The sequence below is a fragment of the Ambystoma mexicanum genome, chromosome 13 (assembly GCF_040938575.1).
Source record: "Ambystoma mexicanum isolate Mex_15411 chromosome 13, UKY_AmexF1_1, whole genome shotgun sequence".
NCBI classification, from domain to species: Eukaryota; Metazoa; Chordata; class Amphibia; order Caudata; family Ambystomatidae; genus Ambystoma; species Ambystoma mexicanum.
The window spans coordinates 550,778,451-550,795,575 of NC_090938.1; the positions used below are offsets into that span (position 1 = coordinate 550,778,451).

The window sequence follows — 17,125 nt, forward strand, 5'->3', positions numbered from 1 at the left end:
GCACAGCACGTGAATCTAAGCAGATACAAGCATCAGAAATCCGATTACGATGAGTAATGTATTATATATATATATATATATATATATATATATATATATATATATATATATATATATATATATATATATAGATTTCTGAAGTTTGTGGATCTTCTTAGATCACATGCTATGCATAGGCCGACATCTAGTGGTAGCTGCAGAGTATTACATTTTTTGTTTTCGAAACTCAAAAAGGGATGTCGACAGGGCGTGCCAGTAACTATCCCTAGTGTGACATCTCCTGAATTCATGGACCTTCATGCGTCGAGGTCCCATAGATTGCCATCAGAGTCGGACGCAAGTTGCAGAGTTCCTTCTTCTGGCTAGCGCCATTACTTATACAAAGTTTAAGATTTAGACTTTCTTTCTGTCCTTTCGACGACTGTACACCGCAAGTTCTCTGGCAACAGCTTTCGAGGACAAGACCATTTGTTGACGACAACGACTCACGTCTCGACGAACTTTGTCTGTGGCCTACCTAGGCCCCAACGGGCCTCGCCCCTGCACAGCAGGGAGAGTGGGCGATGCCATAATTCATATCATTTCGAGAATGCCTATTGCCCTATACTTTTTCCCGCCAGTCTGCCATCTTTCCACACTATGGAAAACATATCATTTAAATTCTGTCCAGGTTTCCCTGGAAGGATTCACAGTGTGTGTAACCTCTGCTTCCTAGCGGTCATTCTGAAAAACAGTGCAAGTCCTGCAGGCTGTTTCGGGCAAAAACTTTAAAGGACCGGAAAACTAAAGACTAGGCCCACCATGGCTGTAAACCGAGGCCACCATGGACGCTGAGGGAGCCTCTAGGGATGGCGGCATCGGCGTCCTAAGTGGCGCTGAGGGCGATCGGGACCCGGTGGATGTTCACGTGCGAGTCCCCGACTCCATCGGGCAGGCTGGTTGTTTTGCTATGGAGACTATACCTGGCGCCTCAGGCACTCGCTGCACGCCACAGTAAACACACCCTCCACGGCCGGCAGTCGACTAAGCCATCGACCGATAAGCCACACGCAGTGTGGAAGGGAAGGTCCGAAAAATCCCTATCCTCTGGGCTATCCTGTCCGCCATATGACAGGCCCCCAAAAACAAACGCAGAAGTCCGTTTCCAACACCGTGAGCAAATCGGGAACGTTTTTGGGCTTCGGTAAATATGCGTCGAAAGACGTGTCGATAGCCCCTGCGAAAAAATTCGAAAATGAGTGAACTCATTAAGAAACACATCTCGGACACTCTCCTCAAAGCAAAGATGTCGAAAAACTCGAAACCTTTGAATCCACTAGCCTCAAAATCACAGGTTTCAAAGGATCAGGAACACTCTGCCACTAGGGACACCCTCTCAGGTGCAATGCACCACAAACCGCCCCCTGCTCCAGAGCCTTTTCCTGCACCTACTCCCACAGTGTTGCCAAGATCCGCCAAATGGACCCTGGAACAGTTTGATAGGGTTATGAGGAGAATGTCCACTTTTGTTAATTTTTTTGATCACCACCCAGATCAAATTACCAACTTCCAGGGGCCCCCTCAAGACGAAGCAGCTAGCAAGCAGCCCGACACCAAAAGAGCCCGCCTGGACGTAAAACAACCTAGTACCTCTACCCATCAACTCGTGTCTGATGACCTATACTTTTATGACACTACAGGTTCGCAAAACCCTGGTTCATTAGCAGATCAGGGAGACCAAGGGGTCATGGAGGATACAGACCAATACCATGACGATGATGCATACATCATTCAATCGCCAGACCATATTGACCAACCAGTGGCTGATTCCCCTGTGGATAACCAGCTGCAATAAAAAAATGTTTTAAAGCTGCGGAATGCTTTAAAATTGAAACCCAGGAGGCACAGGCCGATAAAGACTTCGTAGAGGACATCCTCTGGTATAAGAGATCTGCAGCACAGTTCATTCCACTCCTCCAATCTGTCCAAAGGCGCATTCAGCCTTCTTTACTTGCCCCCAATCTGACAAGGGCAGTCAACCCTCACATTGAGAAGATGTTTAGACCAGCCCCATCATACCCATTGCACATCAGGGGGCAGCTAAAGCCCGACTCTCTAGTAGTGACCACCACAAGGAAGAGAGCGGGCACACCTGTAGCCTCTGCCAAAGCCTCTCCTGACAAGGGGAGCAAAAAGATGTACACCCTAGGCAGGAAAGTAGCTTCCTCTGCTGCTTACCAAGTTAGAATAGCCAACAACACTATGCTACTGGCGAGTTCTAATTGCCCCAAGTGGGACGAGATCTCAGAACGGATGGATTCTGCCTGGGAGCTCCTAAACACACAGCTTTTACAAACAGTAGCCGAAGCTAAATACGTGACAAGCTGCATCCTAAAGAACAATCTGGACTCAGCAGGCAGTGCAGGCCAGATTGTTGCTGAGGGTACCCTCATCAAACGCCATGCATGGCTACGTCAATCGGGTTTCAAGCTGGAAACCTAAGCCACCCTTTTGAATATGCCAATTGAGCCTAACGCCTTATTTGGTAAAGCGGTCGAGGACGCACTGAAAAGTGCTAAGGAGGAATATGACACCTTCAAATCCATGCGACAACTCACAAACAAACCCTTTGTGCAGAGAGAGAGTTTTAATATATGCTGTCTTAGGGGCCAAAACTCCCAGCAGTCCTCCCAACTACAACTAAGGTGGGCAGAATTCATCCTGGGGTTCCTCGCAGGGGCAGTCCTCCCAACAAAATGTTCAAAGGGGCCACAGAAGGTCCAGAAGTAGAGGCCGATCATCCTCCTCCTCCAGAGTAGGCTTCACCCCACCAAAGCAATGACCACCTGCTACATGTCCCATCCCATGCCTCTCCAGTAGGTCGCATTCCTCATTTTACCCACGCATGGAAGGGGATCATATCAGACAAGTGGGTACTCCTAACCGTAGCGGTAGGCTATTGCATAGTACTCATACAAACACTTCCCAACCACCTGCCAAGACGAAGGCAAACTATGCAGGAGGAACAGCGCATCCTGCTGGAAGAGGTCAAAGTACTGCTGCTAAAGGACGCTATAGAAATCGTCCCGGTTAACAAGGGTATCTTCAATGTACTTATACTTCCTTGTGCCAAAGAAAGACCTAACAATGCGCCCTGCGAACATTTATGTCAAGCCTCAGAAATTATGCATTACAACGCTACAAGAAGTAATGCCACTGCTGAAATGGGGACTACATGGCAACCTTGGACATGAAAGATGCATACTTTAATATTTCAATGCTCCCAGCGCACAGAAAGTTCCTGCGCTTCAAGATAGGCAGTCAACACTACCAATTCAAGGTCCTACCCTTCGGCATAGCCTCCGCTCCAAGGTTATTCACCAAGGTGTATTGGCAGTGGTGGAGGCGCACCTATGCAGATAATCAATCCCAGTGTCCCCTTATTTGGACCACTGGCTAATAACGGGAATCCCCTCAGATCTGCAAGCAAAATAGCCTGCTGTTCCAATTGGGATTCTCAATCAATGAGAACAAAATCAAGTCTTGTTGCAAGCAAAACCAAACAGTTCTTAGGAGATATCATAAAGATGGAAGAGGGGTTAATCTTTCCCTCAAACCAAAGAGTACCAAACATACTGCTGCAAATACCTCAGTATCTAGCTGGTTACCAAATAACTATGCAAAGCAATGCGCTTGCTCGGGAAAGCGGCTTCATGCATTTACCTGCTACTGCACGCACGGTTGCGCATGCGCCCAATGCAAGAGTGGTTAGCGAAACTGTGGTCTCAGGCAAGCAATCAGTGGGACGATCTAGTGGTTGTTTTGCTAACCCTAGTTCAAGCGTTAGCTGGTGGACAAAGGAAGATCTGCTAAAGGGAAAACCCTTTCACAATCCTACAGTACAAGTGATTGTTACAACAGATGCCTCACTCTCCAGATGGGTAGCTCATTACTTTCACCACACAGTGCATGGTCTATGGACACAGATCACAGCACAGAATCACATAAACCTTTTGGAACTGCTAGCAGTGCTCAAAGCCCTACATGCCTTTGAAGTGCATCTAACGGGTCAAACAGTGCAAGTCCTTATAGACGGCACCACTGCCATGTTTTACGTAAACAAGCAGGGAGGTACACACTCTCCAGGTCTATCCAGGCTAGCCCAAAAAATGCAAGTGGGCACTCAAGCAGAACATGTTCTTAGTGTCTCAACACGTTCCAGGGGAACTCGATTATCTAGCAGACTTGCTAAGCAGAGATGCCCTACCCGAAGAACACGCATGGCAACTCAACAGAGATATTTTAGACCATATATTTTCCCTCTGGGGCTATCCTCCTTAAGACTGGTTCGCCATAAGCCTAAACACACAATGCCCAGACTTCGCATCTGGGTTTCCCCAGGCCAGATACAAGGGGAACACCCTATGGGTGAGCTGGTCAGGGAAATTTACTTGCTCGACTCTGGCCTAGCATTCAACTCAATAAGTGTTCACCTAGCGACTCTCTGCATACACCACTTCTAAGAACAAGGTGTCCTGATGGACAGTCCCTGTTAAGGCTTTCATGGAAGGAGTAAAGAGGCTTCATCGCCCCCCCCCCCCCACCATTTCAAACCCGCCTGCAGGATGGGATCTCAATGTGGTACTCGCAAAGCTCATAGGCCCTCCCTTTGAGCCTATGCTCAAATCCGGTCTTGAACCCCTAACATACAAAATGGCTTTTTTTGGTGGCTATCAACTCCATAAGAAGACTCAGTGAGCTACAAGCTTTCAGTGCTAGACCCATTCTTTGTTATCCACAAAGACAAGTTGGTACTAAGAACACACCCTAGATTTTCACCTAAATTCATATCGAAGTTCCATATCAACCAATCCTTTGAACTACCCGCTTTCTTTCATAATCCTTCAAACTCAGCTGAGAAAAACCTCCATACACTGGATGCAAGGAGGGCTGTTCTTTACTATGTAAACAAGACAAAACCGCTAAGAAAAACAGATAAACTGTTTGTCTCTATTGCACCTGACAGGGAAGGTGATCAGGTTTCAAAAATGCCTTCTCCAGATGGTTAGTGAAATTCATACAGCTCTGCTACTCAAAATCAAACACAACCTTGCCTTTCACACCAAGAGCTCACTCTACCAGAGGTACAGGAGCTAATTTAGCTTTTATTGGAAACGTCCCTCTGGACGCCATTTTCAAAGCAGCTACATGGAGTTCCATAAATACTTTTACTCAGCATTACAGCATTGACACACATTCTAAAGCAGATTCACAGGTGGGACAAGCAGAGCTAAAACATCTATTTGCTGCTGTAACTTCTCTCAGCCCACCTCCTTCTCCAATACTGCTCGCTATTCTATGCATAGCATGTGATCTAAGCAGATCCACAAGCCTCAGAAGAGAGATTACACACCGTAATCGTATTTCTGATGCTTGTATCTGCTTAGATTCACATGCGGCCACCCTTCCTCCCCCTGTTAAGTAGAAGGTGCACAGATGTTTTCTGGCTTTACCTACTCTATCTGCTTTATTACAGCTGTACTCGTGTTACAATTCATGCTACCACATATCAGAAACAGAACAATCTTGGGGACAACAACGCGTGAAGGACAACAGGTACAGGAGACGTCACACTAGGGATAGTATCACTGGCATGCCCTGTCAACATCCGTTTTCGAGTTTTGAAAACAAAAAATGTAATACTCTGTGGCTAACATTAGATGTCAGCCTATGCATAGCATGTACATTTGAGCAGATGCAAACATCAGAAATATGGTTACAGTGAGTAATGTATCCCATATATTGTGAGACAGGCATGGTATCAATAGAAGACAGACAGGAAAGCAGATTTTCAAAAACCTTTGTTTCAGTGTTCTGTATGCAGAAATGCCTAACTTGCCCTAAGTCTAAGGTGGGAATAATGTTCCCTAACATAAGGAAAACTAAGGGGAGTAGAAGTCTGTCAGTCAAAAGTAAAAGTCTGTCTGCGTGAAAACCTATGCTTGCCCTGCCTTCTACATAATAACGGGGTGTATGGAATTTGGCCAACTCAATAGTGTCCAAAGTAAAATTGGGGAGAACATGGAACTATTCTGTGGCTCCCTTCCCCAAGTGCAAGGTAGTGTTCAAGAATAAAGTTGGTGTAACAATGGAGCTCCTCTGCGGCTCCTTTCCCCAAGTTCAAAGCACTCAGATTTAGAAAGTTAGAGTATTGGGCTTCTCTTGCCAATTCAGATTGGCTGGACAAAAGTTCAAAATACTTTCTTTTTGGGATATCCTTCTGTAGCTGGTCTCTTGGGCTTCCCTCGCCTTGAACTGGACCATCTTGACTAGTTTACACTCTACACAATATGTAACTGGCTCATTGTTGTGTCTTGTATAATATTACAGTTCAGTTCACTATGCAGCTTAGGGCTCCCCTGGTTGTGGCGCAGTTGTCAGACCGCATGGTCCACACTCTACAGGTCGCGCAACCAGGTGCTTACTTGTTCAGTGTTTCTTTGTTTTTCCTTGTGGGGTCTCTGCGGCCCTCCTGGATCAAACTCCTGCCTGTGGGCCACCCCAATGCTGCTTAACACTCTCGGTTTATATGGAATGTTTCATATTTTTCTCCCACTTCGCTTTTCACATAGCTCCCCCTTTCTTCACAGCAGCCCCTCATTCAGTCTTTTCAGAATGTACACTCTTGTACACGACCACTCTTTTATATGTTTCAATAGTTATTTTCTGCATATATTCTCTTTGCTTCCATTAAGAGCTTTCATTAACATGCCACCTGCATGCATTTGCTTTGACACGCACTGTAGTGATAGCAGCATTGACTCCTGTACTGGGTTTCTTTCATTCAGAGAAACTCACCGGTCACACGGCTGCTTCCGCTGGCTCTGGCTTCAACTGCTAAGGTCCGGGTCTCTCCCTCTGCACCTCAGACACTCCTGGGCTCCTTTTCACTGCCCAGGGGGACAAGCAATTCAGAGTATTGTAGGAATTGTGTGGTGTCCCAATTTCGGACTTTGGCGCCTTGGAGACATGACTCCCTTACCACGCTTCCTCCTCCCTTCCTTACTCTGCAGGGGCAAGGGTCATGCTCTCTGCCTTCTGGTCCTGTGATACTCCAGCTCAGCTGCGACTTCCATCCGCCCTCCTATTCGGTTCAACCATTGAGTGCTTGGGTGCTTTTTTTATACTGGTTGGAAGGTCTTGCAGGCGTGCATAATTAGTCAATTTCCTGACCCTGCCTGGCCTTGTTAAAAGAATGGTTCGGTCAACATTTTTTATTGCCCCTACGGGTCGGCCATGTGTTTTTAAGCCTAAGTCGCTCGATTTTAGAACATTTTCCTATGGACCTTACCCGAGTTTTCGTCCATTAAACGCACACGAAAACAGGCATCAGGGAGCTGCCATTTTGTGATAATCCTATCATTTCCCCCATCGCCCAGGCTGACCTGCTTTTGCGGCATTAAATCATATCCCCGCCCCTGAGCCTGACATTATACAAACATTCATATTCCCCGCCTCTCTCTGTGATGTTTCTGTGCTGCGTAGGCAAACGCGCCCAGTCGTCTTCTACGCGACTTCACACAGAACCCTGAAACCAACACAGATCAACTCACAACACAGCGCGCCACAATTCGGAATATGAAACTGTACTTTAAAATCAAACAGCAACACGGTACATTTGGTAAAGTACATTTATTTGACATTAAATGTTTATAGAATATTCAGCAATTGCATATGAACTCTGAAAGCCATTTATTTTCTCTTATCTCTATCAGCAAATCCGTAAAAGTTTATCGTGAGCCACGCGCTGTTCCTTTATGGTACACAGGGTGTTTTGTTTTTCGTTAAAAGAAGCACTTTTGTCGCACGTTGAACCGCAAGGCTGTTCCATCAAGTAGGCACTAGGCCAGCGTAAAGGTTGATATGTTGCTTCTAGCCGCTAGTACCGCGTAAGGGCATATGGGCCCTTGGCGATCGTCCCATAAAATCATAAGAATTGTGCAGTTGTTTACATTAAGCTGCAGCTGGTGGTTAAAAAAACCATCTGCCGGTGTCTGAAACTGGTGGCAGTAGCAAAAGGGAAGGATATACCTGTTTTGAAAACATAAAATGTATAATTAGTCTCGCCAGCCGATCTTAATTAATATTATTTATTTTATTTATTACGGCCGAGCTGAAACTATTTGCTTTCAAGGATAGTGCAATGGAGTATATTTGGCTCTAAAATCAATGCGAAAAGTAACTAAATAAATCGAGGTTAGCACACAATGAGAAACAACTGTTTGTCTACATGCATGTGGAATGTGGACCTGCATGCCCATGTGACCGCTACAAGGACAATCCCACAAACGTTTTCCAAGCTCTTCATTCATTCATTTATTCATGCATCCATTCATTAATTCTTCATTCCGGTATAAAAGCGTCTAAAGAGTTACTTACATTATATTTGCAATTCCCATTGTGTCTCTGCGTAATGCAGTCCGTAAATCCCACTGTGCTCTTGACAACGATTTTTCCTATACTGAACTAACATGAAACTTAGTCTAGTTTCAGAATTTTCTCCCTTATCGTCTCTTACGTTATTGCACCCCCCCCCCTTCAAATGAAGTTCTTTTGGCATGGTCCCTGTCTCTCAAGGTCAAAAAACAATAGAACCTTATACTGCCAGTGCGAGTTGTGGGCCTCTTCAGGGCGCAAGCTGAAAATCAAAGCCGCTGACCTTCACTAGAAATGAGCATACATCCTTTCTTTGCAACATCCCGTAGTAAAGCCATCTGTGAGAACTTGAAGTTTCAAATCCATCTATGTACTGCGCCTCAATGTGCAAATGCAAACTGGCTTCTCTCCCATCTGCAACGGTTCGCTTGGCGCGTTCTAAGGCCCCCAATTTTGTCCTCGTTGTCTGCGAGCTTTGAAGCCCCAAAGAACCACAACTATTGAGACTTTTAATTTTTTGGGGAAGGTCAGGGAAAGTATAAAGTACCTGAGGAGTTGAGTTGAAAGTGAGATTTATTGGTTTTGTTTTATTATTTGCAATACGCAAGCCTCCCCTCGGTTAACAGTGCGCAGCATTTACAAGAGATTGCGAAAATTAGTTACATCAACAAAAATATATACCTACACATATAGACAAGGTCAGCAATATGAGGTGAATAGAGAGCGAATTCAAAGATGAAACCCAGGTTTTTCGGCACCCAGGATGGTGAAGGTAGGGGTTAGGGTTAGCGTACTTTGTATGCACACTGTGCAATAACATTTATTTACAAAAAGACAATCGTATTACAATTATTTAAACCGGGATTTGTACTTCACAACCAGCTCTCCTTTGGGTGGACATGGCACAGTGGGAATGGATCAGTGCTAATACAGCAACAATAAGGCTTTTGACAAAGTCGAACTTCGTTTCCTCATAGACTGGTTTGATCACCCATTGCTTACTTCTTTTTTAAAAGGCCTTAGTGTAGCGAGGCATCCTTACATTACCCTTAGTCGTAGATTGTTCACGGCCGAGATTCTCGTTATGGGCCAAGACCGCTAGTAGAGTCCTATGTCTCATGCCCTGTATGCTGAAATGCAAGCGCTTTGGCCTGTACTTTAGGCACATATTGTGGAACATCTCCAAACCTCCTGTGTGACAGAATTCTGTCAGTCCCCTCAAATCTCTTGATAGAGTTTTATCGAAAACAATCTTCTCAATGGCTTTGTGTCGGTGAAGATGGATTCAACCACTTCTTCTTCAGTGCCTCCACTGGGAACAAAGGGCCATGTTCACATTGGTGGAAATGTAGGTTTTCTGACCAGTGGTGCACGTTGGTACAGTGGTGCATCAGTGACCACCATTTTTCAAGTAGTATTTCCACTGACCCTTCACAAGTTTTGGAGCGCCACCAAAGATGGTTGCTGATAGACTGGGACCACTCTGAAATACTTTCCAAACCTTTTTTTTTCCCTGCAGCCGAGATTTTCTTATTGATTGATTTAGCAAGATGCCATATGTCAAATTGATGTTTAATATGTGGGAACTGCTATCTCATTGTCTTGGCAATTGAAACGTGTCTGTCAGTGGCTATGAGGTCGATTTGCATTCCCCTCGATTGCAGATATTCCACTGATTTTATAAATCCTAGTTTCTCCATGGCCACTGAGGATGTACATTGTGTTACCTGCACGACCACCAAACTCACAATTTTCTTACTATCCATGTCCGGAAAATGGTAGATGCAGTACTTGGCAGAAAATCCAGGGCTGTCGCACTGTCCATCGCCGGCTAGCCTGAATCGTTTGCATTCAAATGTACTTGCAAGAGACAATTGTTCAATTTTCCAAGCATCACTAATGGTCGGAAACAGATAATCACGTTGGTATTTGTAGTACTGCGTTTTTTAAATGAAATGGAGTCCCACAAACTGAAAGAAAGACTCTAACTTTCTAAAACTGGAGCCACTAAAAAGTAATGCAGCTGCACACAGTAGATTGCCTGCTGGCAGTTTCCCCAGCATCGGTTGTGCAGACCATGAAAACGTATGATGTAATGTACAGGCGGAATGTATTGTGACGTTACTGCCTTGTTTTTGACGAGTCACATAAATCAATGGCTTCCCACATACTTTCCCTCTGACGGAATGCCCACATTTCAGCATACTTATAATATCCATCAAACAACTGTCGAATACTATGTATTTGCCCTCTTTCATTAGGCTGTCATCCTGCGTCAAAGTTGTTTCAGCCTGTGACTTTGAGGACATATCACCACATTTGAAAGAAATATCACTGCTATCAAGTTCTGATGCATCGGTGAATGCTGCTGCTGGTTCATTCTCTGTCATTTCAACATCTGCTACTTCAACATTGATGGGAGAACACAACAATGTCGACAGCTTTTTTGGTGGCAATTTTTTGGCGGGTGTAGATTGTGTGAATTGATCTGTGACTACTTCAGAGCTATCGTCAATACATCCAGTATCATGTTGTTGCGGTCGTACTGTAGCAATGGTCCAATATAACCTTGCTGGATTCTCCGGACACATTAATTTCATTTTCTGTACATTGGACATGAGCATCTCGAGTCTCAACACGCCGCGTCTGAATTAATAGTTCCTCCATAGCCTCCATAGTGTAAATGGTCTGGCAAGCAACATCTCTCATTCGCTTCACTGTCTGTGTATGTATAGTTCGTAGACCCACGGGTAACTAGAGGACACATTGGAAAAGGGATGTTCAGTTTAAACACAAGATAAAGTATAGTACAATTGACTGGAAAAAAACATAAAATAGTCCCCAGCACAAAAAAAATTCTAAAGTTATGAACTGTTTGTAACTAACCTTATTTTTGTTTCTTTTCTTTGCAACTTTTTTTGACTCGACCTTCAACATCTGCACGCTGTTGCTCCGATACGTATCCGCATGTCTCCCCTTCCTCTTGCGCTGCAACGACTATATTTTCTGTATCCGCATAGACAGCACGGAAGGAGGCTCCATCGACTCCCTGAAACATAGTATTTTCATTACTGTGTATCAAAATATTGTTGGCATAAAACACACGTGTGGACGAACACACATGTACATCTCAATAGCCAAACACAATTTAAACATTGTGTGGAACAATCAAACGACAAGTATTCAAGCTCTGATGACCTAGTTCGATGGAGCTGTCAGTATCCATACCTCTGGCTCTGCATGGACTGCCACAAATGATTGTATTGAAGAGGAGGCATCAGCAACTCCCTGAAACACCGTGCTTGCGTTAGTATGGTTTTCAATATTGTAAACATAACACACACTTAGGGTCGACGGCACAGGTACATCTAAAGAGATAACCACAAATGTTGCATTGTCTAAAAGAATCAAGGAATATTTAAATATGATCAGATTTAATCGACTTATTTCTCCGATGTGTTTACATCTGCATCATCTAAATGGGATCTTGTGATTGTAGTGGAAGCTCCATCGTCTCCCTGAAACACAGTACTTGCATTAATAGGGAAGAAAGTATAGCAAATGGAATCACGTTATATGATCACGCTCGATGGAGCTGTCAGTATCCATACCTCGTGCTGCTGAAGAATATCTAGGGCTGTTGTCAATGTGGTGCGCACTTCTGAAAGCTGTTGCGCCGATTCGTATCCGCATGGTCCCGCTTCCCCTGGAATTACTTGAATGTCAGGCTCCGCATCAAGCGCGTGGGTTGACGCTTCAACAACTGCCTGAAATATAGTATTTGCATTAGTAAGGATTACAATATTGAAAACACAACACACACTTGGGGTCGACTGCACAGGTACATATCAATGGCTAACCACGAATGAAACATGGTGTAGAACAATCAAACGACAAGTGTTCCAGTCCTGATGATCACGGTCGATGGAGCTGCCAGTATCCATACCTTGTGCTGCTGAAGAACATCTAGGGCTGTTGTCAATGTGGTGGAAGCTTCAGCATCTCCCTGAAAGACAGTACTTGCATTAGTATGGATAACACTATTTATAACTGAAAACAAACACCAGGGGACGACAACTAAGGTGTATATCAATTGGAAAGCACTAACCAAACAATTGGTAAAATAATCACACGATACATAAAAACTATTACTTGACATGCATAAAACAAGTCTGGAGCAGAATAGCCAAGTATGATTACCTGATACGCGCTAGAAGTGGTTGATGACTGCGAGCACGTCACGGATGTAGAATGTTCTTGCTTCAGATTCAAGGGATAGTCAACAAGTTGTAGAGGTAAATTATTGTTTGATAATGAAATGCCAATATTTAAAATTGCCATGTAAGGAGACAGAATACTTGAGTAATGCGCAATATAGCACAGTTCCCTGTGCCCATATATAGATTTCGTTTGTGGGTTATGAAATATAAAAAATATTTATATAGATATGTCATTATTCAAAAAGCTATACAATCATATCAATGTCGAAAGTATTACAAATTGGAAATAACACCTAAAATATCAATGAATCCATTCGGCTACCTACACACTACCGCAAGGCCTAAAGGTAAAAACGGACACTTGACTCACAAGTGGCGGTATGTGGACGAATAGAGTGGGAATAGCGTTTGCGAGCAATTTTCGTGTCGATCGCCATTTATTCTTGTTACCCAAGATGTGGTGTACATGTTCGAGGGAAAGTGCCGGCTGCAGATGCGGTATCGATCACCCCTCTTGTCCTGAAAGACTTTTTGGACTCTACTTTCCAGCTCATCCAGTGGATATCCGCAATGTTTGACCCATTCTCTTATTCGATCAACAGTTTTCGGGAATACATGCATTGTAGTGCGTTCAGATTTAGCACGGGTCTTCGAAGGGCAACCGCTAATCGAACAGGCAGGCATTGTTGAAAATTCTGAAAAGTAAATATCAAGATTATTATAAAACCTTGATGAATAAAAATGTCATAAAAAAGTAAATGAACCATACCATGCTCAATGCAAGGTTTGTTTTGGTCGCCGGAACTATACCAGTTCATCATGTGTGGCTTAGTATTTGCATAAGTTACAGGCATTTTTTTAATTATGTGACTAAACTCTGAACATGTGACTCGTCCCTTGGATGTTCTGTCTTGCACGAAAAGGAAACATGCTTACATTATAGACTGGACCCCCCGAAGCATGCAATTCGATGACAATTGACACAGATGAAAATAAATAGATCTATTGATAGCATAACAATTGAAACTCAAGTCAATAGCAATGAGACCAATGACCATAGCTCTATTGGGTACTGTAATCGCAAATAGATAGAAATGTCAAAATGACCGAAATATGACTAGGATACATGGCCTTACCTTGACCAACAAACAGTTGGATTCAGCAGGCCGAGCAGTATGTTGCAGGAGAATAGGTAGATGGCCACAGGTAGCACACTGACGAGTTTGCTCGAAGCGGTCACAGATAGCACGACGACGAGCAGATTAGCATAGATCTCAGTGGTTCTCAGGTAGAAGGTTTAGGAGTTGACTTGCAAAGCACAAAGATGTTCTCATGAGACATATCAAGTGGTTTATAAAGTATTAGAAACAGGGGTGTGTTTGTGAATGAATGATGTGTGTATGTCGTGGTATTATGTGGTTTCCAGGGGGGCGGCCTGCCTCAGGGGAGGACTGCCTGGAGACATGGGGTCTGAGGAGGCCATGTGAGCGATGGCCCCCGGGCATGGGATACCTTTTGAAGTGTACATGCTGTTTGGCACCTTGGCCGTTTGCGCCAGTGACAGCCCCCCATGCCAGCGCTCATCCCCGGGTGCGAACCGCCTTTGATAGAGGGGGGTGGGATGGATGGGCCTGGGCGTGCAGGCAAGTGTGTGGGAGCGAGGGGCCATCAGGCCCCTCTCATCCTTTACTTCTCAGTAGAAACTCGTACCAAGTGCCTCCAGTAGTGGGTTCGCCCCTTGCCCTTATGTGATGTTAATTTTGGATGACATTCGCGTAGATGGGACAATTGAGCAGGACACGGGGCATCCATTTTTGTACCCCCTTTCCACTCCATCTTGGTGACCAGGCCTCACTGCGCAGAGCACATGGCCCCCACCCTCGTTCCCACTCTGACTGGAAAACTCCAGAGGTATTTGCAACAGCTAATAAATGTAACACATCACTCTTCCTCTGAGATCACGGTCCTGCATGTGAACCAACCTGAACTAAGCACATAGCTCGTTTATCTCCACAAACGTGTCCTTGCCTACGCACCCTCGCCATTGGAAACTTATTGCCATTCTGACCCTGTGTCCCTGCAAGGGTATTCTCTTCATGTGCCGAACCACTGACCACGCCATGATGCCCACCTAGCAGATCCCCAACTAACATTAGACCCCTACTGCAGTATATCGTTGCCTATCAATAACAAATGCCACATACCGGAGATTCTTGTGAGCACAGACCCACACTTCAAAAAGTGTATTATAGTGGTCAAGACCCTTAACCTAAGGCCTGTATAATCCAATGTTAATTGATAGTATAGATATATGTGTGACTTGTATAGCGACATAACCGACTCCATGCATTATTGAGAATATATTATGTTAGCTTAGATAGTGACCACCCTGCTTCACAGCGACCTGACTTTCACCCATTCCGAGCACAGATGTCTGACGTCCATCCTTGAATGGAGACACACTTGATTCATTTAAAAAATCGAAACAACCGTTGTTAAAATATGTGGTGTTTTATTTTGTATCTTATTTTGATGACACAAAAATACAAGACTTTAAACATTGTACAGGTCAGGTTGCAGCACAGCGAGGGAAAATCCCCTGTACTGACCGCTGTCACTCGGGAACGTTTCTCTTATGGCACAAACAGCACAGGCGGGTATCACTCTTCGAACGCGGTGTCCAAGCCTCCCGTGGAGCCACCATGTAAAGGAACGATAGGCCACCAGCCGGTACCACCAGTGAAAAGGAATGAAACAAACTGTTTTTAAATGACCAAGATAAGTTTAATAAACGTTTGTTGTCAATGACAATTCTTGTAACTAATGGCATTCTGCTCAGACAAATGCTATCTAGACACTGCACACTATTGAATGACTTTCATGCGTTACAATGATATGTATATGTAATTTTGGATGTAGTAGAAGACCATGAAATAGGAGTGGCTTGACAAGCAGAGTATACTTACTCGTTACTCGGATTACGAGGACGAACAGTTGCGCGAAGTTTGTGCATAAGCACCATCATTATCCTCAACACGGACCGTGTGAGGCAGGCTGCCCTGAAGTCTGGCAGCCCGGTGATGCATTGCGGTCGTGGCTCGCCTACCGAAATGTAGGCCACGCATCCCGAGTTTTCACAGCAGCAGCAGTTCTCGTCCTCGGTTGGCATAAGCTCGCACCGATTGCATGTGCACCAGGTGGAAACACCGTCCATACGACTAGGTCCATGCTCTTCAGCTGTTGAATCGTCCTCCCAACTGCCGTCCGAAGACCCATCGTTTTCGTGTGTTTCCCTTTCCAGTAGTTCCTCCTCGGTGTACTCGGGCTCGTACATGTAGGGCATTATTGTAGCCATTGTGTGTTTAAAAAAAACTAAAATAATTTATAGCGGTGGTACTGGTATCTGTTCACACGGGCTACAAGCAACGAAGGTAGCTGACCAGAGCACAGAAACGAGTCACAGAATACTCAAAGTAACACAGAGAGAGGAATGGAATCGAAAATCTGCTGCTGTGTGTTGGGAAACGGTCTGTTTATACTTATTGAGGAAAGAGGCGTCCTGCCATTTCCATGGTGACACGTCATTAGCTGAAGGGCAGCGAGCGTTGACACGAGACATGCTTTGGCGTTGTGAAACGGGCGCTACGCGTCTGCTGATGACAGGCTCAGGGGCGGGGGATATGATTTAGTGCCGCAAAATCAGGTCAGCCAGGGCGATGGGGGAAATTATAGGATTATCACAAAATGGCAGCTCCCCGATGCCCGTTTTCACATGCATTTAATGGACGAAAACTCGGGTAAGGTCCATAGGAAATGTTTCTAAAATCGAGCGACTTAGGCTTAAAAACACATGGCCGACCCGTAGGGGCAATTAAAAAGTTTTGACCGAACCATTCCTTTAATGGGCGATAGAAAATGGAGAGGTTGATGTTTCTTCTTCTTCTTCTCCTTCTTCTCCTTCTTCTCCTTCTTCTCCTTCTTCTCCTTCTTCTCCTTCTCCTTCTCCTTCTCCTTCGCCTTCTCCTTCTCCTTCTCCTTCTCCTTCTCCTTCTCCTCCTCCTTCTCCTTCTCCTTCTCCTCCTATAATGGTGTTTACTATAATGGTGTTACTCATAGGAAATCTGTACTCCTCTTGATCTGCTCTTCTTCATCCCAATACTTCAGTGGTGTTTAGGGGAAAGAGCGGAATGTGTCTGAATACATACCATGAAGACCGAGGAGGGGTTTGACAAGTCATTATCAAGAAGGACTGGATGCCATGTTTCTGGTTTAGGGGTGTTTTTATTATAGGAAAGAGGAATTGTTTTTAACTTTCTCTTTTCCTTCTCAATGTTAGGGTATAAGGTGTCAAGTCTTCCCCTTATCTTATTAGGATATTGATAACCAGAGATTGGTAGCCTCAGTTCTTTCACCCTGGTACTCTGTGGATGTGGTTAATCGGGAAGGAAAAGATGGAGTCTCATTGTCAGGTCTGCTATTAGAGGGACTGG

General features: G+C 44.7%; 1 protein-coding gene across 3 annotated transcripts in view; it reads left to right on the forward strand.

Moving 5' to 3' along the window:
* HDAC5 (histone deacetylase 5) overlaps positions 1–17,125 on the forward strand; it is a 2,156,790-nt gene that overhangs the window by 409,344 nt on the left and 1,730,321 nt on the right. The window lies entirely within an intron of this gene.